Source organism: Prionailurus viverrinus, chromosome E3 (assembly GCF_022837055.1).
Source record: "Prionailurus viverrinus isolate Anna chromosome E3, UM_Priviv_1.0, whole genome shotgun sequence".
NCBI classification, from domain to species: Eukaryota; Metazoa; Chordata; class Mammalia; order Carnivora; family Felidae; genus Prionailurus; species Prionailurus viverrinus.
The window spans coordinates 5,740,364-5,762,701 of NC_062576.1; positions in this window are offsets into that span (position 1 = coordinate 5,740,364).

The following is a 22,338-nucleotide window of genomic DNA, read 5'->3' on the forward strand; positions in this document are numbered from 1 at the left end:
GAATGTGGGATGCAAAACCGGGCATGGGGAGGGGGGGGTCCCAAGACCATTTTCACTGCCGGCACCAACTGCAAAGTTCAGAGGTCCCCAAGACCACCCTCAGGCTTGGTAGTTTCCCAGGACTCACAGAACTCACTGAGAGCCTGTCGAACTCAAGATTATTCTTATTTTATTTTACACTTTATTTCATTACAGTGAAGGATACAGACTGCAAGAGATTCTGAGGGCAGAGGGCTCCACATGTGGGTCTTCCTGCTGTCCCCCCCCCCCCCCCCCCCGGGAAGTGCGGGAGATGCTAACATCTCCCAGCAAGAAACATGTGATGATGTAAGTGGAGGATCTCCGACCGGGGAAGCCCTTCCCCCAGTCTTGCCGTCCAGAGTTTTTACTGGGGCTCTGTCACATAGACATGGTTGACTCCCCATATGGCTGACCTCAGCTACCAGCCTCCCCAGAGGTCAAACCGTGTGGCTCCAGGCCTCCACCATAAATCACATAGTTCGCTGTCTGGCATTGCACAAGGTCCCCAGGTAAACAGAGGCTCTTATCGGCCAGGACATACCGGGACTTAGAGATAACCTCCCGGGAGCTGAAGGCAAAGGCCAGACCTTCCTTTGGGTCACGTCTGTTCTTTGCTAAGCTCAGATAATTTAGCCAAGAGCTGTCTTTGAAGGCTCTGAAATCACTACTGCCTTTCAGCCGAGAAGGGGCAAGAGAAGGCAGGTCCCAAAAGCCTAAATTGAGTCCCCCAGTACGTCTGGGGGAGTGGCGGGGGCCACATTCATGGTCCTCTTATCACCCTTCCTTGAGCTAGGCCATCAGTGACTTTCTGGGCCTCTTGATTAGGGGACCTTCCCGGAGATGAATGTTTAGTGGTCAATTAAGAACTGTGGGGGGAAGGGGGCTCTCCCCTCCAGGTCCAAGCGCCTTACAGAACGGCGAGTGCGGGACTGACTGGCGCCCCCCCCCCCCCCCGCCCCGGTTAATTGTGGGTTTTGTCTCCAAGGGGTGGATGTTCATGTTTTGCTGTAATTAGGTGAAAATTCTACTGCAATCACGTCAGTAATTGCTGTGTTCACACCAAGAGGCAGGGTTGAGCGGCCAGCCCCGGGGACGGGAGCCCTTGTCCCTGCCAGCTTCTCCTTGGATGGCAGCCACCGTCTCCTCGTGTGTCAGGGGCTCAGTGGGCATATCCGAGGCTCTGACCACGCCGGGTGTTTAAACACGGGCACTGGGAATCCCAGCAAGTATGGCTCTCAGCATTTCTTGAGCACCCAGCTGTGTGAACACAGCTCACACAATATCGCATTAATCCTTACCGTGATCCCAAGACCGAGGGCCCATCTGTTTATAGATGAGGAAGCTGAGGCTCTCAGAAGTTAAGTGACAGACCCAACATCGCGAAGCCAGATGGTGGCAGAACTGGGTTTGCACTGAACGAAGTTAGGGGCAGTTGAAACTCCCCAAATCCCAGGTTTTCATCACCAACATGTCTTTGAAGTTGTAGATGCACCGTGATGTCCTCACCGAAACTTGGAGGTAGAAAAGCGGGCACCCAGGCGACAGGAGGGTTCTGCAGGTCGGGCAAAGGATTTTCCCGCAAACCTGTGAGCCATCCACACGCCACACGCTCCGGCTCAAAACTGTGTGCTTTAAGTCCTGATAGAAAATACGAGGTGTGGTGAGGCCAGCAGATCCGGAGACGAGCGCCATCGCAAAATTAGCGTGTCACTCACATGCGTGCCATGCGGGGCCACGTGAGGAAGCACCAGGGTAGGTCAGGAGGCGGAGGCAACAGGGAGAAAACACCCGTAAGAGCTTTTATTGTGTTTTTGGGTGGGAAGGAATGGCCAAGGCAGGAGAAGGAGGGTGAACAGGCCACGTAGGGTTGGGACTAATCCCAGTGGGCGCTGGGGCAGACAGGCTGGCCCTAGCTGGCTGGTCCCTGGCCCTGGGGCATCAGGGCAGGGGGTAATGGCCCAGAGTGGGAGAAGGGGAGTGGAGGGTGGGCTCTAGAGGGTAGGTCTGCATATGAAAGGTACATTCCAGTGGTTTACTACTTCCAGGATTTGGCTAATCCTGGGAGCGGCAGTCTCTCTAGGGTCAACAGGCCCCAGACAGGAAAGCACCAGAACAGAAAATAGAAGACGTGGATGATACACTGTGCAAGAGCTTTGATCACAAGGAAACTCTGGACCAAGAGAGATGAGCAGGATTTCACGAGGCTGAGGAGAGCAGGAAAGGATTTTTAAGCAGAGGAACGGGCGTGAGCAAAGGTAAGGGGGCAGGAAGGTGTGGGTGCGTGTGCCATGGTGCTCTGGAAAGGTCTGGAAGGTCAGATGGTCCTGGGCTCCACCTCTTCTTTCTCATGCCAACCCTTCTGCATCCTATCAGTTTCTGCGCCTTCCCATCGCCTCTACTGCTCAGCCAAGCCCAGGCCATGTCAGCTCTTCCTTGGTGGTGGTGGGGGGGGACAACAGCCTCCTAGCCCATCTCCCCGCCTCCTCTTATCCTCCTTCCTGCCATCTTCATGAGACGTCAATCGGACCATATTATTTCTACGTTCAGAACCTCTGGTGGAACTGAATATTTGAAGATGTTAAGGAATTGTTGACTGTTTTTGGTAATGGTGGCATTGCTGATTAAAAAAAATAAAATGGGGCGCCTGGGTGGCTCAGTTGGTTGAGGGTCTGACTCTTTATTTTTTTTTAAATTTTTTATTTATTTTTGAGAGAGAGCAAGAAAGAGAGCGCGAGCAGGGGAGGGGCAGAGAGAGAGGGAGACCCAGAATCCGAAGCAGGCTCCGGGCTCTGAGCTGTCAGCACAGAGCCCGACACGGGGCTCGAACTCCCAGACTGTGAGCTCACGACCCGAGCTGAAGTCAAACACTCAACTGACTCAGCCACCCTAGGCGCCCCGAGGGTCTGACTCTTGATTTTGGCTCAGGTCATGAGCTCATGGTTTGTGGGATTGAGCCCCACGTTGGGCTCTGCCCTGACCGTGTGAAGCCTACTTGGGATTCTGTCTTTCCCTCTCCCTCTCCCTTTCTCCCCCTCTGCTCTCCTCCCACCCCACGCGTGCATGCCCTCTTTCTCTCTCTCTTAAAATAAATAAACTTAAACATAAATAAGAAATTAAAAGGGTTCCTTTATCTTCTGGAGATGCAGAATGAAATATTTGCAAATGAAAGAGTAGGATGTCTGGAATTTGCTCCGTAATAATATAGGAGGAGAAAGGAACAGGTGGAGGTGAGACCAGACTGGCCTTGAGTTGAAGGTTTGCTAAAGCTGGTGACGGGTATGGGGACTGTCCTTATACTCTGCCGTCCATGTTTCAAAACAAATGTCCCGAGTGCAAAGCTCAGTGAAAAAGTCTCTTCACGGGTCCCCAACAGGGACTAGACAGAGTCCAAACCCTCGACCTGGCTTTCCTAACCTCACGACCTGGCCCCAGCTCTCCTCTCTGCTCCCCAGTTGCCCTCTCTAGGTACTAACGAGTGCCCTGAAGCTCACCCCACACCAGCCCCTAACACTTGCCTCCTGTGCTTGCTCTGTCCTCAAAACACACCCCAAATTAAACTCATCTTTTTTTAAATGTTTATTTATTTTTGAGAGAGACAGAGAGATAGTGTGTGGCTGAGGGAGGGGCAGAGAGCGAGAGGGAGACAGGATTGACGTGGGCTTTGCGCTGACAGCAGAGAGCCTGGTGCGGGGCTCGAACTACTGAACCGTGTGAGTGAGATCATGATCAGAGCCAAAGTCAGACGCTTAGCCAGGTGAGCCACCCAGGAGCCCCTAAACTCGTCTTTTTTTGCCTGCTACCCCTAGGCTAGCTTGGTACCTCGTAAATAACCTAAATTGTATTGTATTTCGAACACCTGCCTCCTTATCTCTCCTATTCATTCGTTCATTCATCCAATCAGTCAATCAACATTTGTTGGCCATTTACAGTAGGCATTTAATCCAGCCACCAGGAACGTGGCGGGCATTGTGCCTGTTTGACCCAGAAGGTACAGGTGTTGGGTTGTTTTTTTGTATTGTTTTGTTTTGTTTTGTTTTCGTTTTTACTTTTTCTTAGCCAGATTTTTATTGCAATCAATGTCGTGGATTAACTTAAAGACTCCACAGTCTTCCAGAACCAGACTGCTAGGATGTGTCCTTGCTGGGCGAATTACTTACTTTCCCTGTGTTTCTGTTTCCTTGTCTGAAAAATCAAGGTTGGAATAGTACCTACCTTGTTGGGTTGATGTGAAAAATTGAATGAGTTAATACATGGGGCTCCTGGATGGCTCAGTCAGTTAAGCGTCCAACTCTTGATTTCGGCTCAGGTCATGATCTCACGCTTCGTGGGATCGAGCCCCATGTCAGGCTCTGTGCTGGCAGCGTGGAGCCTGCTTGGGATTCTCTGTCTCCCTTTTCTCTCTGCTTCTCTCTCTCTCTCTCTCTCTCTCTGTCTCAAAATAAGTAAATAAACTTAAAAAAAAAAAAAAAGGAGTTAATATATGTAGACCAGAGGCCAGGGCCATGGTTAAAGCATCTGTACAGCACAAGCCAGAATCTCAGAGGTCACCTGTGTGTGTCCTCTGTCCCACATCCAACCATGTTCTGTGGGTTGTACCTGGTTGAAATGTATCCTATCATTTCTCCTCATCCCCACCTGAGGTGGTGAGGCCTCAGTCCATCACTTTGTGCCTGAGTGTCCACAACGCTCTCTCCATCCAGATAGCTTTCCCAGATAGTGATTTCATTTCCTTCGGGTAAATACCCAGAAGCAGAATTGCTAGATCATCTGGAAATCCCGTTTTTTATTTTCCAAGGAGCCTCCATATCATTTTCCACGGTGGCTACACCAGCTTACGTCCTCCTGAAAGTGCACAGGGGTTCCCTTTCGCCAGGTGCCCGTTGGCCGATGCATGGATAATGAGATGTAGTGTATCTGCACGATGGAATATTACTCAAGCTTAAAGAGGAAGGAAATTCCGACACCTGCTACAGCATGGACGAAACTGGAGGTCACCGTGCTGAGTGAAATAGGATGGTGGTTGCTGGGCATTGGGGGAGGAGGGAATTGGGAGTTAGTATCTCGTGGGCACAGACTTTCAGTTTGGGAAGATGAAAAAGGCCTGGTGATAGATGGTGATGATGGCGGCACAACAGTATGAATGTACTTGATGTACTTCAAAATTATTAAAATGGCGACTTAAAAAAATATGTACTTTTGAGAGAGAGAGCGTGTGCAAGTGGGGGAGGGGCAGAGAGAGAGAAGGAGACACGGAATCCCGAGTAGACTCCACTCCTCCAGTGCAGAGCCCGACACAGGGCTCAAACCCATGAACCGTGAGATCATGACCTGAACCGAAATCATGAGTCGCCACTTGACTGACTGAGCCACTCAGGTGCCAGAAAATGGCGGCCTTTATGTTATGTGTATTTTACCACAATTGCAGAGAAATTACCTCCTCAGCCACACTAGCCACGTTTCAAAGGCCCAACATGTGGTCAATGGCTACCATATTGGACCACGAAGATATAGAACATTTCCATCATCTCAGAACATCCTGTTGGCCAGTGTGACGCCAGGATGTAGTTGAGGAGGAGCTGGGTGCCATGGACCTCAGTGGTTCCTCCTCGCTGATACCATCACCGGGGACGAGGCATGAAGCCAAAAGGGGTGAGCGGGAAGCCATCCCATGGGGCCTAGTGCCGAGGGAGTGGTGCATTCTGGGTTTTCCGACGCTCCTCCTGGATGATTTGAGAGTGAGCTGGACTCGATCACACATGCAGAGCCCGAAGCCCTGTCTGTGCTCACCTCTTAGCAGACAAAAGAGACCTGTGATCCCACCCACCTTTAGAGAGGCTGAAGCAAGTACATCCCCCTCTGTATGACTCCAACGCTATTCTCCCTCGTTTCGGAGTCTTTCTCATTACGTCTACTGGGGTTCCTTGAGGACAGAGGGCTGCATCTCATCTATTTTTCTACATGCTGTCAGCACTTATTACAATGCCTGGCACGGGGTAGCCGTTTGATAAATTTTATTTTTAATTTAAAAAAAAATTGTCTCTGTGGCAGCGTTCCTCCCACGAGAGTTGAGATGGCTTCCAAAAGGAAAATATTCAACAAAGTAATCACAGCCTAGATAGGAAGAAGGAACCAGGGCCAGTTAAATGAAAAAAGGAGGGACAACCAGGGACAGAAGAAGTCAAAAGGCAAGTCAAAGGCTGACAGAGTTGCTTTAACCTCCTATTTGCTTCAGAGCTTCCTAGTGGGCAAAGTGAAAAGGAAGATAAGATCAGTTGTGTCCCTTTTACTGTCAGGGAAGGAAACACGTCTGTGGCAGACATCTCCCCTTTGTCACTTCAGATCCACCCTGAACCCTTCTCCACACCGTTCTTTGTGCCAGGAAGAGCTGCAGGGACTGTACTAACAGGTTCCGGTGGCCTCCAGCTTCTTGCTGGGTTTAACCCAGGCAAAGCTCTGGCACGAGGTAAGAGGAAGCCTGGAGAGTAAGGTTGGGTCATTCATCTCCCCCGCCGCCCCCAGGGCCTAATCCCTTCAAGGTCAAATTGCCTTGGGCTGGCTATTCCCTCAACTGAAGATCATCCTTCTGTACCTCGCTTTCTGCTCTTCTGGGTTCCGGTAACCCGCTCCTTCCCGACTCCTTAACAACATGGCTGTGGTTAGCCACACCTTTGGAAACAGCTCCGTTGTAAATAAGCCCTCCTAAAATGATGATATTTTGAGTGTGCCATCTGGATCCTGATGGGACCCCCACTGAAACCAATATCCATTTCTCATGGGAAGCAAGCTCTTGCCGCCCTAAATTTGAAAATGAATGTCTCATGTGGAGTGCATTATAGGGATAGGGACTAAGGGGTGGTGAACAACATTCCCACAGCAAAGGCAAACGCGGAAAAGAGTGTCAACGAATTGTTTCCTTTACGAGAGCCAAGAACATCTCATTCGTTCATGCAGCAAATGATTATTCAACTCCTACTATGTGCCCAGGTCCGTTCCAGGTGCTGGGAATCACGCTAGCGAACAAAATGTAACCCGGGGAGGACAGCTCCCTGAGAGGCTGAGCTGCCGTGTCCCAGTATGTGCACTTTCGAACGGTGGTTCTCAAACTTCAGCATCCGATCCCCCCGGGGAGGCTGCTTTAGACACAGATACCGGGCTCCACCCCCAGTTTCTGTTTCAAGAAGTCCAGGCTGGGGCCTAAACATGTGCATGTCTTTTCTTTTTTTTTTTTAATGTTTATTTAGTTTTGAGAGACAGAGACAGAGACAGAGCACGAGTGGGGGAGGGGCAGAGAGAGAGACACACACCATCCGAAGCAGGCTCCAGGCTCTGAGCTGTCAACACGGAGCCCAACGCAGGGCTTGAACCCGCTGACCACGAGATCATGAACTGAGCCGAAGTTGGACACTTAACCGACTGAGCCACCCAGGCACCCCTAAAAATGTGCATTTCTAACACATTCCCTGGTGGTGCTGTTGCTTCTTCTGGTCTGGGGATCCCACTGACTTGTAATGCCTAAACCCCAAGAGTGGTCCACAGAAGCCCTCTTGAAATGAGCATATTTTGTAAGCCGTCTGTCAGTGATGAATCTCCTCCTTCACTTTTGTATCCCATCTGGGGCCGTGTTCTCTAGCCAGGGTTCTGGATGCTAAAAATCCCCACTCTTAGTGATAAGAATCCAGGAGATATACCCCCTCTCACCTTTTTTTGAAGTTTATCTATTTTGAGGGGGAGACAGAGAGCCGGGGAGAGGGGCAGAGAGAGAGAGAGAGAGAGAGAGAATCCAAAGCAGGCTCTGCATCATAAGTGCAGAACCCAATGTGGGGCTTGATCCCCCAAACAGTGAGATCGAGACCTGAGCCAAGATCAAGACAGTCGCTCAACTGAGCCACTCAGGCACCCCCAGGAGATGTCCCTTTTTGAAAACAAAGGCACTGATTCCAGGACTCTGGGTAGCATAGGAGTGTTGAGGGATAAAATCTAAACTGAGCACCCCCTTCTGTGTTCCCTCACTACGGCAGGGACTGGCTTCCCCACTGAACGAAAGCTCCAATTCTTAGCTGGCTACATGGCCAGCTAGAAAAAAAGCCTACATTTCCCAGGCTCCCATGCGCCCAGGCATGGCAATGTGTCTACATTCAGAGCAATGAGTTTTTCTTCCTAATTGAGATATAATTCACATAGCATAAAATTCACCCTTTTAAAGGGAATTCAGCGATTTTTCAATATAATTCACCAAGTCGTGCAACCATCGCCACCATAGAATTCCAGAAGGGCACATGAGTTTTAAGCTTCCAGGAACTTTCCTTAAAAGATAGCTCTTGTAAACTCTTTGCCCCTTCTTCTTCGTCCTGTCTTCCATTTTGCAACCTGGAGTGCGGATGTGCTGGCTGGCGTTCCAACTGCTATCTTGGACCATGAGGATGGGGCCACACGCTAGGGATGACAGCGTGGGAAGCTGGAAGGAGCCAGGACACCTGAGACCTTTGTGTTGCCAAGACTGTTCACCCAGACTTTTAAATGAGAAAGGAATAAACTTGTGACTTGTTTAAGTGCTCTCTTATTTGGGGAGAGGGGGCGGCGGGGGGGGGGGGGGTCACCAATACTCACAGCTGAACCTAATTCTAACTGATAACCAGTAATCTGATGAATCAATCTGGGTTCTTAGTCACAACCCCAGGAACTAACTCTAATTGGTTTGGGCAGAAAAGGGACGCATTAAAGATAATGGCTAACTCACAGCCTCCCCGGGAAGGCTGGAGAACCCGGATTGGAGCCTACACGGGCAAGGAACAAGGCCCAAGCACACCGCAGGACAGGTTTAATGGAGACACCACCGCTAGAAACAAATCGCAATCCCTCGGATTCCCTCTGTCTAGGCGTTATATGCAGTTTTGGCCACCCTCCTTCAGGGTGGATATGCCTGGTATTCGCTTCCATTTCTAGCCTCTGGCTAGGCACCCTTGCAACTGATTGGTGGAACACAGTCACATGGCAGGGCCCTAGCTTCAAGGGAGGCTGGGAGAATGATGATCAGCCATGCCGGCCAGCCAGAAGGAATGATAAATGGCCACTACAACCACCTCTGGCATCCCCCACAGCTGTTGCCAAAGCAGCATCTCAGGTGGCTGTTTAATGAACAGAGCCTCGGGCTTACGTCCGTGGGAAGGAGATCTCTGATGGGCAATGGCTTATCTCCAGGACTCACTCAACCACGCCTTTTAATGCTTTATATTGCCTGTTGCTTTGGGTGTGATGAGTCTGTGTGTCGCCTCTTGAAATTCCCTGTTTGTCCTGAAAAGAAGCATATGCATCCACATATGAGCTTGTCATGAGGAGCAGGCAGTTCCTGACCCAGCAGAAAATTCCGCCTGCAACTCCTACTCCAGAGTCGTGGGTTTCCTCCTTTTTCTTTATCCCCGAGAGGACAAGGGCCCAAGCTTCATGACCAGGACGGAGGGACTGTGTCACTGCAAGACTGGATTCGATCCAGGGGCGCCTGGGTGGCTCAGGCGGTTAAGCGTCCAACTCTTGGTTTTGGCTTAGGTCAGGCTCTTGAAGTTCATGAGTTTGAGCCCCGCATCAGGCTCTATGCAGAGAGTGAGGAGCCTGCTTGGGTTTCTCTCTTTCCTTCTCCTCTCATGCTCCCTCTCTCTCTCTCTCTCAAAATAAATAAATAAACTTATAAAAAAAATTCTAGGGGCACCTGGGTGGCTCAGCCAGTTAAGCGTCCGGCTTCAGCTCAGGTCATGATCTCTCGGTCCGTGAGTATGAGCCCCGCATCAGGCTCTGTGCTGACGGCTCAGAGCCTGGAGCCTGCTTCCGATTCTGTGTCTCCCTCTCTCTCTGCCCCTCCCCCACGCACGCTCTGTCTCTCTCTCTGTCTCTGTCTCTCTCAAAAATAAATAAACGTTAAAGAAAAATTTTTTTTAAAGTCTAAAAAAACCGGTTTGGACTCAGTGCCGATTCTTCATCCACAAAGAGAAGCTTTGGGCTCCATGCTTCTCAAGACCCGTCCAGCTCAAACCTATATTCTCGGGTTTAGTGCTGCTGCCTTTTCCAAACTTCCTGGGGCCCCTCCAGGAGGCAGGTGTTGCTGACACCTAGAATCAGGAGCCAGAGGACTTTTTTAATTGGCCTTATTTCTATTTCTATTAAAAAGCAGCCTCACTCAGCAATTCCACCTCTGGATATACACCCACGAGGACTGAGAGCAGGGGCGTGGGCAAGTAATGTAAGCCCATGCTCCTAGCAGTGTTATTCTCAACAGCCAGAGGGTAGAAACAACCCAGGGGTCCATCAACGAATGAATGGAGAAACAAGATGTAATCTATCGTACCTTGGAATACTATCCAGCCTTAAAAACGAAAGAAATTCCGACACCTGCTCTGATATGAACCAGCCTCGAGGACATCATGCTAGATGAAAGAAGCCACTCACGAAATGACAAATATTATATGATTTCACTTATGTTATGGCACCTAGAATAGTCGAATTCAGACAGAAAGTGAAATGGTGGCTGCGGGGGGCTGGGGGGAGATTCAGTTTGGGGAGGCGAAAAGTTTCCAGAGACGTGCGGTGGTGATGGTTGCACAGCAGTGTGAAGGTACTTAATGCCTCCGAGCTGTAACTTACGAATAGTTAAAGTGATACATTTTATGTTATGTATATTTGGCCATAATAATAATAATTTGAAAACGCCTGCTTGCTCAGAGCCCAGGGTCTTCAAAGATTCCCTTGGCTGGATCTTATTAGCAGGACTAAAGCGAAGTTACCCATTGCCAAAACATCCCATGAACTCACTCGGTTCACTGATAATTGTAATTAATACAGAGAAAAGCAGCGACCAGCCAGCCCTTCCCCATTCTTATGTAAAGGAGCCAGCACCTATTTATATAAGATGTGCTGTCGTCTGGAGACCTGGACCCTCTGACTTGTGGAAAGGTGCAGATTCCACTTAGATATTCCCAAATCGCATTCCCAAATCGTCTTGTCCCCAAACAAGCCAGCTGCTGGCTCCAGCTCCCTTCTGAACACAGACACATCCACCCAGATTTGAATAAAGACGCGACAAATAGAATATCCTCTCCATGCGTTTGTACCTTGCTCAGAAACAATGCAGAGTGGCAAATCGAAAAGCTATCCACCATCCCAACAGCAACAATCTTTCAAGTAAAATTTAAAGAAATACATGGAATGTAGCCAAACATCCCCACCAAAAATAAAACACTCCACTTCCCTCAGCCGATTCAATTATCTCGCTAAAAAAGGGCTTTTTTTAACACCTCCCAGCAGGCAGCAGATTCGGAGTTGGTGGGGATAACAGTGCATAATCAAGCACCCAGAGTCCAAGGTGTAAAATAAAACACGGACTGGCTTGGCCAGGAGCAGCGGCGCCCTAGCACCATGAATATAAATGTTTAGAAATGGATATTATCGTTTTCGTGCCATCTGGAATATTTTCCACGATGTAAAGCATATTAAAAAAAAAATTCCTCATGATTCTCTAATTGTGGTGACTATGCAGGTGCTATGCTGGTGACTTAGTCTCTGTCCTTGACATGATATTGCTCTGAGTTGAGTCTGTGCCATCCACCAGCTTAAAAACAAAAATAAACACACAAAGGTAAAACAAAACAAAACAAACAAAAAAACAAAACCTTTCCCCTTTCCCAACAAGATAATTCAGGCTCATTATAGAACGGTGAGAAAATACCCTCTCCACGCCCCACCAAAAAAAAAAAAAAAAAAAAAAAGAAAAAAGAAAGAAAAAGAAAAGAAACATCCACAGTCCTACCGTTTAGAGATAACTGCCTTAGTATTCCAATGTTTTGGTGATTTCCTTCTAGTTCTTATGAATATGTATGAATACAAATTTGAATATGCATATGAATATGAGATCATGCTGCCTCCTTTTCCTTAACATGGCAACATGGCATTTTCCCTTGTCAACATGGTCACTCCCAGGTCTGGTCACGTTTGTTTCGTCCCCTTTCCTGCCTTTTAAGGCCTTTTGGTCTCTGTCTTCTGGCTGGAGATCTCTCCTGCCCTATGCTTCCCTTTCTCATCCGGCCTTCCTGCGATGTAATTTTCCATAGTCAGCCCTCTCTATTGGAGTGTCTGTGCTCCGGGCCTGTCCAGCGCCATCAGGGCCTTCTGGCCGCCCAGCAGCCAGCCCCGCTGGACCCCCAGATCCCTGGCCAGGCCTCTTGCCAGCCAGGACAGCCTCTACAGACACAGCCACTCGCCACCCACCAGCTCTCTCACCGAGCCTCCATGTAAACAGCTCAGGAGGCCCCATGTCGTTTCCCTGAAATGCTTCTTTGAAGTATAAAGAAGTTTACCATGGGATTTCCCCATAGCAGTCATGAGCTTACATGGTTTATATTCCTCAGCCATTTCAAAAAGAAGAAAGCCCCAGATGGTTTGTTCTCAAAGGAATCGGGTGTGGCCGGGTAAGACCCAAGAAATCTCAGCACAAGCAGAGGAGGACAGAGGATGGTTTTAGGGGTGGCCAGGGATGTCCCACACACCTGTGCCTCGTACCTCCCAGGGGCAAGAAAACCCCCATTCTCCAGCCTAAGAACTAGTTGTGGTTTTTCACCTGCTCAAGACCGAGGACAGACCTGGTGTGGGTCCCTACAGCTTAGGCCCCCTTGGCTCTCCTTCCTTCCTTGGGGTCTCCACCAGCCCGCCTGAGCTGGGATGAACCTTACCTGTGCTCAGGCAGCGTTTCAGGCGGAGAGGTGAGCAGATGGGACAGGGCCAGTGTCCCCCAACAGGAAACAGGAACGAGGAGGGAGACTATGGCTGTGGGCCCAAGTCCCTGGCAGGGAGGTTAACTTCCCTGGGAGCCCTGCTGCTGATCAAATACTGTCCCACACGTTAGCATCCTCGGGGAGAACACATCTGTGAAATGGGCACAGCGCCCGTCCCAGAGGGTTACTCTAGTGAATACTGAAAAACAAAAACCCCACACACCGGAAGAGCCTGCATATCACTCGGGACACAGCATCCTGAGCAGAGCCTGGAATTGTGTGTGGCTTGTCCCCGAAAATCCCAAAGAGGGACACACGCATGCCACCCTAAAAGAGCCGTGGTTCATGATTGAAACCGGCTCTACAAGGAGCAATGGAAAGGCTTGTTTCTAATAAAACCCTGCGATTAAAACAATAGCCGTACGTCCCTCTGCTATTAAATAATAAATCCATCGAGCATTAGAGAAAGAACCACGCGTTCCGGCGGATCTTGTTGGCAGGAACCACCCTGACCGGCTTCGAGCGCAAACAGGTGAGGTGAAGGGAGGGGCAGGAAGTCACCTGGGCCTCCCCGACTTGGGCCCAGCACCTGGGGTGGAGGGTGAGCAGGAGTACAGCTTCCTGCTGGGCACCGAGCCCATGCAGGAGCCGCGGGAAGGATCAGACACCAACCACAAACGGCAGCCTAAGGGTTACCCAGGTGACTTTGATCTCAGGTTCTGGGCGGCTGCTGGAGGAGTCAATCCCTGACTGGTCGTCTCTGGGGTCACATGAAGTGTTTACTTGGAGGCAGACGGGGAAAAAAAAAAAGGGGAATTCCTCCTTCTGGCTGTCCCTTGCTGGGACACACCCCGGGGAACCTCAAATGGGATAGGGTGGCATTGCAAGAGGGGGAGACGTGGCCTCAGGAGCCTCCCCTAGGATTCCCTCTGACTCAAAGTTCCCAGGCCCTGCTTCCTGAACTCCCTTTGTGGCCCAGCGCCTACGCAGTCAGAGGGTGGCGTTGCACGGGCTGATGGGTGCAGGCAAGCCCGCCTGGGTCCCCCTGTCAGCACTGCCTTGGTGAAACTCCCCACCACACGGGCTGGCCTGGGGGGAGCTGGCGCAGGAAGCCGCGGTTCGTAGGCTTGGGGCAAGGGCCCCATGACTGGCGGGGAAGCTGAGCCAGGCAGGGCTTTCCACGGCAGTCTTGGCTCTCCTTGTCCTAGAGCATCGCCTCCCCAAGAGCCCGAAGCTCACCTTGTTTATTCCTGTGCCTGGAAGATGACCGGACACATCACAGTCACTGCTTGGATTTGTGAAAATCCCCGTGGAGTGATCAGTGAGGAGCGGATGTGAACAGAACACGTGCCCTGCCCTGAAGAGGCCCCAGGGTGCACACACACCACCCATTACTACACTGGGCGGGGTGCTCTGCCGTAGCGAGGGGCTACTGGAGGCGACGGGAGGGGGCCAGGGAGGAATCAGGAGAGGATGGATGGAGGGGGTTGCAGAAAGCAGCAAGAAGGAAGGGCCTTCTGGATAAAGGGAACAGCAGGTTTAGTAAAGGCTCCGAGGTGACAGGTTTGGTGTGAGGGAGGGGAGGCCTAGGGAGGCTGAGGGATGGCTCCTGGCCCAGGCCATTGGGAGGCCTGAAGGACAAAAGCCCACGGGATGCCTTTAAGGAGAGGAGTGACCCTTATACCTTTATCCAGGAAGATGGCACTGTGCAAGGTGGACGGCGGTCGGGGACCGGGGGAGGGAGAGTGGCAGTGACCCCAAGGGAAGCTGGGGAAGCCCCGCGTTACGTCTCTGGAGAGCAGCCTAGGGACCCAGCTGGGCAGTGGTGGTCAGACGGGGACAGAGTGCACATGGGAGAGACAGAAGGAGTCAACCATAGGCTCTGTGTCTGGCTGGGGGAGGGGAGGAAAGCTAATCCTGCGTCAGATTTTCCTGAAAAAGCCGCCAGCAGGAGTGAATGTTGCCACCTGGGCCCTGCCTCTGGCTGGCCCACCCGGCAGACTGAGAGGGGCCTCGGGGGACACGCTTGGGTTCTGGCACGCCACGGACCCACAGCCACTCAACAGTGGCTTATGGAGATCCCACCAGTGCCTCCTAGCGGCAGGGATACGGGGACTTCCGTTCTGGTGGAGGGTGACGGGCGATACACCGATGAACATATATAGGTGAAAGAGAGAGTGAAAAGTGCTCCATGGAATAATGACCTTGAGTAGGGGTCACACAGTGACAAGGTTGGGTGGCCAGGGAGGCGCCTCTGAGGATATTTGGGAGCCAGAAAGCAGGGATGGGGGGTGCATTCCAGGCAGAAGCCACAGCCCAAAGCAGGGGGCGCTGAGGAGGGAGCTGCCCTGTGTTTCAGGAATGTCCAGAGCCTAAATCAGGTAAAAGACACACACACACAGAAGGAGTGAACTGAGTGTCCCAAGAAAGCATGACTGTGTGTGTGTGTGTGTGTGTGTGTGTGTGTGTGTCCTGTGGTCAGAAATGGGGGAAGAAATGGGACGAATCAGGAAGAAATGGGAGGAATCAGGGCCTGACCCTGCCATTTTCCCACGGCATTCCCATACCCCTCATGGTCTACACCAGACTCTTCCCTTCCCTCATCAAAATCTATCTCCCCGTCCACCAGATAGTGACAACTTCCCCGCTGACACACCGGAGATCAAACATCAAAACCCATGCTCCTCCCTCCGTCTGGAGCTCTATCTCCCTCTTCCCTTAATAAACTGCCTTCTGTTCATCCTTGGGATTGCCGCTCAAGTATCACTTCCTCCCAGAAGCCCTCCTTGATTCCCAGGACTGGATCAGGCTGCTTTGCATACCTAGTCTTCACCACCTCTCACTCTGACCGCAGTGCACTGACAATTAATCGTCCGATCAGCTACGTGATTTCTGTCCCCGACAGAGTGCGAGCGCCAAGAGCACAAGGACTGCGTTTGTCTGGTCCACGACGGTATCTCCGGGGTCCCAAACAGTGACTGATACTCAGTCGATGCTCCGTGGATACCTGAGGGTCTGGTTCAGGAGCAACGCTCAGAGAGCTGGCTGCCCCCATAAGGAGGAGAGGCCCAGGGCCTTTGCAGGAGCTGGAAGTGGCTTCAAGGATCTTCTGATCCTCGTGGAGCCTGCATGGGGCCGAGAAGTGACTGGAGGGCAGCGAACAGCCACAGAAGAGCTGGGTCTGGGCTCCGGACTTGGGCTCAGGACATAAGCAGCCACCAAAGGGGGCCGTGCAGTGCTAAGTCACCAGGCCCCACCTTGGGAAATGTGGGCCGGGGGGGATGACGTTGCGGGCACCACCCAGGACCCGGAAGGATGCCAGGGCCATGTCTGGCCCCTAGGCCTTCCTGCCAGCAAGATTCACATCGTGGGACTTTCTCATTTCTCCACATGGTAAGGCATTCGCTGCTGGGCAGCCTAACGTGTTCATCCCAGGAGGAGGTTCTGTCTTTCCCTTTGGACAAATGTATTCGATTAAGCAACTTCCTGCTTTCAGGGAGTATAGAATACCCACACCTGGTGTTCACAGAAGGCCTTCAATGTATGCTTTTGGCATTATTCATTTTGATTTTGAGACTTAGCGAGGACTCTGGAGCCAGGCTGCCTGGGTTTGGATCCTACCTCGGCCACATGACCTTGGCCGAAGTACCTGACCTCTGTGTATTTCAGGTTCCTCATCGGTAAAAGGGGAACAATAGTTTATGTCAGTCACGGAAAGCCACATATTGTATGATTCCATTTAAAAAAGTTGATTTATTTTGAGAGAGAGTGAGCACACACGGCAGAGGGGCAGAGAGAGACAGAAGAAGAGAGAAAATCCCAAGCGGGCTCCGTGCTGCCAGTGCAGAGCCTGATGTGGAGCTTGATGCCATGAGCCGTGAGATCACGACCCGAGCAGAAACCAAGAGTTGGACGCTTAACCGACAGAGCCACCCAGGCGCCCCTGGATGATTCCATTCAAAGGAAAGATCCAGATTAGAGAAATCCATAGAGACAAAAAGGAGATTAGTGGTTACCAGGGGCTGGAGGAGGGGAGAAATGGGAAGTGACTGCTAATGGGTACAGAGTTCAGGGATGGTAAAATATTCTAAAATTTGATAAAGTTTAAAGAGTTATTACTTATAAAGTGTTTAGAGCAGTGCCTGACACATAGAGAATGATTTTTTTTTTAATTTAACTCACCGTTAAAGAAAACTCACTTCCGAACAAAGGCATAAATACTGATGAGCTTGGAAAAATGTTTGTAATAGGATTTTAAAGTGGTATCATGTTCCTGAATCTCCCTGTCAGTTGTGTGCTTTTTATAAATGTCGTCACGATCTAGTGGATGGCATTGTTATCTCGTATTACAAATTTTGTATATGAAAAGGGTTAATTTGTTAGACTTAAACTATAGCATATATTTGAGCTCTTCCTCAGCATCTCTTATTTCGATCGATCGATCGATTGATCCATTCATTTTTACAATATTGGGTGCAGCTCCTAAAATGGGAGGTGGCTTGGGACGCTGAAAGGCAAACACAGGTGTGAGCTGTCTTTGACTCATCCAACTTTGGACAGAGGATCTAGAAGGCAATGCAAGGTGAGGACTTCACACAGTCAGGGATGAGGTATGCGGGCTGTGTTGAAGGCAGAGAACTAGGGAGAGCCCCACCTATAATCTGCATGGTCTCCTTATTTGCCTAAGGCTGGATGAAAGCAGGTCAATCACATAAAGGATTCAAGCCAGCAAGGGGGTAATCATAAAGACTCTGTAGAGAGGACCCTATGGCAAGACCATTAGCATGCGTGACAAGTGGCCCTCCAGGAGGAAAACAGCCCTGATTAGTATCATTTGCCCATTTCCGTGGTGTAAATACTTACGCCATGGTTTATTTCAAGCTACAGACGTGATACCCTTGAAATTGGAGTTGGGAAGAAGTGTTCAACGCTGCACTGCCATATAGTGTTTCCATTCTACAGCTACAACATATGGAACCAAGCACAAAGCACAGACAACAGTAAAAGGTAGTAAAATCACGAGAATTGACTGTGGCCATTCCCCATTTCTTCCTGTCACTCCCTGGCCCTAGGCAATCACGAACCTAGTTTCTTTTTTTTTTTTTTAAATTTTTTTTAACGTTTTTATTTATTTTTGGGGGGACAGAGAGAGACAGAGCATGAACGGGGGAGGGGCAGAGAGAGAGGGAGACACAGAATCGGAAACAGGCTCCAGGCTCTGAGCCGTCAGCCCAGAGCCCGACGCGGGGCTCGAACCCACGGACCGCGAGATCGTGACCTGAGCTGAAGTCGGACGCTTAACCGACTGAGCCACCCAGGCGCCCCCCTACTTTCTGTTTCTATGGATTTGCTTATTCTGGATATTTGATAAAAATGGGAATATACAATATATGATCTTTTATGACTGGCTTCTTTCACTTAGCACTAGGTTTTCAAGGTTCATCCACGTCGTAGCTATATCAGTACCTCACTCCTTTATTGCTGAATAATATTCCATTACAAGGATATACCCTATTCTGTTAATCCACCCGTCAGTTGATGGGCATTTGGGTTGTTTCCACCATTCAGCTGTTGTGAATAGTGCTGCTGTGAACATTGATTAATGAGGATGTTTGTGGACACAATTATATTAGATCTCTATCCAGGAGTGTAATTACTGGATCATATGGTAACTCCATGTTTAACATTTTGAGGAACTGTCAGAGTATTTTCCAGAGCAGCTGCACCATTTTATATTCCCATCAGCGATGCAGGGCTTTCCAATTTCTATACATTCTCACCAACACTTAGGATTATCCGTCTTTTTGATTAGAGCCATCTAATGAGTGAAGTGGTGTTAATTTGCATTTCCCTGATGCCAAATGATTTTGAGCATCTTCCCATTTGTTTATTGTACATCCTGTATATCTTGGGAGCAATGTCTATTCATATCCTTTGCCTGCTTTTTTTTTTTTTAATGTTTATTTATTTTTGAGAGAGACAGACAGACAGAGCGTGAGCAGGCGAGGGGCAGACAGAGAGGGAGACACAGAATGCGAAGCAGGTTCCAGGCTCTGAGCTGTCAGTACAGAGCCCAACGCAGGGTTTGAACCCACAAGCAGCGGGATCATGACCTGAGCCGAAGTCGGTTGCTCAACCGACTGAGCCACCCAGGCACCCTGCCTTTACCCACTTCTAACTGGATTTATTTCTCTTCTTATCATTGAATTGTAAGGGTTCTTTATATATTCCAAAGACAAGTACTTTATCAGATACATGCTTCACAAATATTTTCTCCTATTCTATGAGTTGTCTTTTCACTTCTCAGTGGTGTTCTTTGAAGCACAAAAGTTTTTAATTTTGATGAAGCCCAGCTTATCATTTTGGTGTTACTGTTACTTGTGCTTTTGGTGTCCGTGGGTGCAAAACCATCGCCAAGATCATGAAGATATATGCCTATATTTTCTTCTGAGAGTTTTATAGTTTTACCTCTTAGAAGCAGGTCTTCTATTTGCTTCGAGCTAATTTCTGTATATGGCACGAGGAAGGGGCTCATACTTATGCTTTCCACGTGGAATGTTTCAGCACTGCCTGGTGAGAAACCAGTATTCCCCACTGAGTTGTATTGGCGCCCTTCCTGAGTAGCAATCGACTACAAATATTTAGGTTTACTTATGGACTCTCAGTTCTATTATTTGCTCTGTATGTCTGTTCTTATGCCAACATCACATTACTTTGATTACTCGACCTTTGTAATCAGGAAGGATGAGTCCTCCAACTTTGCTGTTTTTTTCAAGATTGTTTTAACTATTCTGGGTCCCTTGAATTTCAATATGAATATTAGGATAAGCTTTTCAATTTCTGCAAAGAAGCCAGCTGGAATTGGATGGGGATTGCACTGAATCTGTAGGTCAACTGGGGAGTGTTGCCTTCTTAACAAATATTTTTTTAAAGATTTTATTTTTTATTTTGAGAGAGAGAGAGGAAGAGAGCATGAGTGGAGGAGAGGGGCAGAGGGAGAGAAAGAATCCCAAGCAGGCTCCATACTCAGCATGGAGCCTGATGTAGGGCTCGATCCCACAACCCTGGGATCATGGCCTGAGCTGAAATCAAGAGTCGAACACCCAACAGGCTGTACCACCCAGGTGTCCCGCCTTCTTAACAATATTAAATCTGGGGCACCTGGGTGGTACAGTCATTTAAGCGTGCAACTCTTTAATTTTTTTTTAATGCTTTTTAACATTTTTATTCACTTTTTGAGAGACAGAGCACAAGCGGAGGAGGGGCAGAGAGAGGGAGACAGAATCCAAAGCAGGCTCCAGGCTCTGAGCTGTCAGCACAGAGCCGGATGCAGGGCTCGAACTCAGGAGCTGTGAGATCATGACCTGAGCTGAGGTCAGCCATTTAACCGACTGAGCCGCCCAGGCGTCCCTAAGTGTGTGACTTTTGATTTCGAATCAGGTCATGATCTCACAGTTGGTGGGTTTGAGCCCACATTGGGCTCCATGCTGAGTGTGGAGCCTGCTTGGGATTCTGTCTCCCTCTCTCTCTGCCCCTTCCCTGTTCACGCTCTGTCTCTCTCAAAATAAATAAATAAACATTAAAAAAAATTAAATCTTCTGATCCATGAACATGGAATATCTTCTATTTAGTCAGGTCTTCTTTAACGTCTTTCAATCAACTTTTAATTACTTAGACACAGTTTCCTTTAGTTCCTTGAACATATTTGTGATAGCTGATTTATTTCAAAATTAATTTTAATAGCTTTTTCTTATTTTATATGTTTTGTCTGTCAAGTCCACCTTTTCAGCCTCCTCATGGGAAGTTTTTACTTATTGCTTTTTCATCTTGGTTATGGAGCATACTTTCCTGTCCCCTTCTGTGTCTTGCCATTGTTCCTTTCTCTCTTTCTTTCTTTTTAAAGTGGACCTTTAAAATCACGTAATATGGCGACTCCGGAAACCCATTTTTCCTAATACCTCCCTTCCCCAGAATTTGTTTTGTTGTCGCTGTTTGTTTTTGTTTCAACAACTGCTGCTGCCACCATCTGTTTGTTTCGTGACTTTCCTGGACTAATTCTGTAGTCTGTATTTTTTGTGTGTGGCCACTGAAGTCTCTGTTCAGCTAGCTTCATGGTCAGCTAATGATTACCCGAAGGTTTCCTTAGATGCCTTGAACGAATATGTCTCCTCAATTATGCTAAGAGTCTCTGTGTGTGTATTAAGCCATGACTTCAATGCTCTCCAGCTTGAAATTCCACCCCAGCCTCCACTTCCTGCTTGTACAGAGCCTCAAGATCAGCCAGGGAGAGATTCAGGCCTTCTCATGTCTTTCCTGGGCGTGTGCACAGCCTTTGCATATGCACATAGCTTTCTAGATTTCCAGGAATATATCAGAGCTTTTAGAAGCCCCCAGTGATACCTCGTTCTCTAAATTTTCAAGTTTTTGATCAGCCAACAGGTATCATCGGCTCAGGAAGCTCGATGCTCAACAGTTACTATTGATTATTTTCAACAAACTGGGGAAAGGGGGGTTTGCACTAAGGGAGTCCTGAGTCATAGCAAATAAAGACCATTCTTGAGAATGGTGCCTTTCTAGGGAGCTGTCTGATGGGTCCAACATTGTCAGTTCTCCGGAGATGCAGTTTTGGGGGGACCTTCACACCTGTTCCCTCCTGCAGCTTTTAGGCTGCTCATTTTCACAGCTACTCTGGTTGTGAGGCCGCTGGTTTTTAAGGCTCCCATGGAGGTTGGGGGGCGGGTAGAGAAGAATGGGAATACAGCAAGTGGAAATGCCACAAAGCTCAAAGTTTTTACTGAGATTCGGCTGTTTTTCTTTAATAACTACTCCTTGTGTCGTTGCAAGCCTTTGGCTAATTTCTAGAGTTCTGCAGAAGTCAATTTTGACCATTTTTGTCAGTGTTCTCATTGCTTTTCATTCTGGAATGCTTCTCCTCATCACCTTTGTTTTATTTATTTATTTTGTGAGAGAGATAAGTGCATGCATGCACCTGAGTGAGTGGCAGAGAGAGAGAGAGAGAGAGAGAGAGAATCCCAAGCAGGCTCTGTGCTGTCAGCACGGAGCCCAATGCAGGGCTCGATCCCCTGAACCGTGAGATCATGACCTGAGCCAAAATTGAGAGTCGGATGCTTAACCGACCGAGCCATCCAGGCGCCACTATAATTTAATTTGTAACAATGGCTGTGTCTAACAACTGGCATGCAAAATTCCTGAAGAGTTCACAATACCACTGGCAGAACCCTCATGGATGCACCCATGTGATCCAGCTCAGCCCTGCAAACACTCAGGGTATCTGCTGGATGCCAGACCCTCAGGGATGCATGCTCATTTAGTACTAAACTAACTCCGTATCTCTCAGCACCTACCCCTCAGTCACTGCTGGCAGGACAACAATGCCAGTAGGGTTGTCCAATTGATGTCTTGGCATGGAAGAAAAACTGGAAAAGGCTGAGCACAGGTGAGAACAGCTATAGGAACACACCCCAAGATATTGCTTCTAAGCTTTAGGGATCTAATCCCAAATTGCGCCTAAGGCTGTTTTCTGATTGCCAGGTGAAACGAA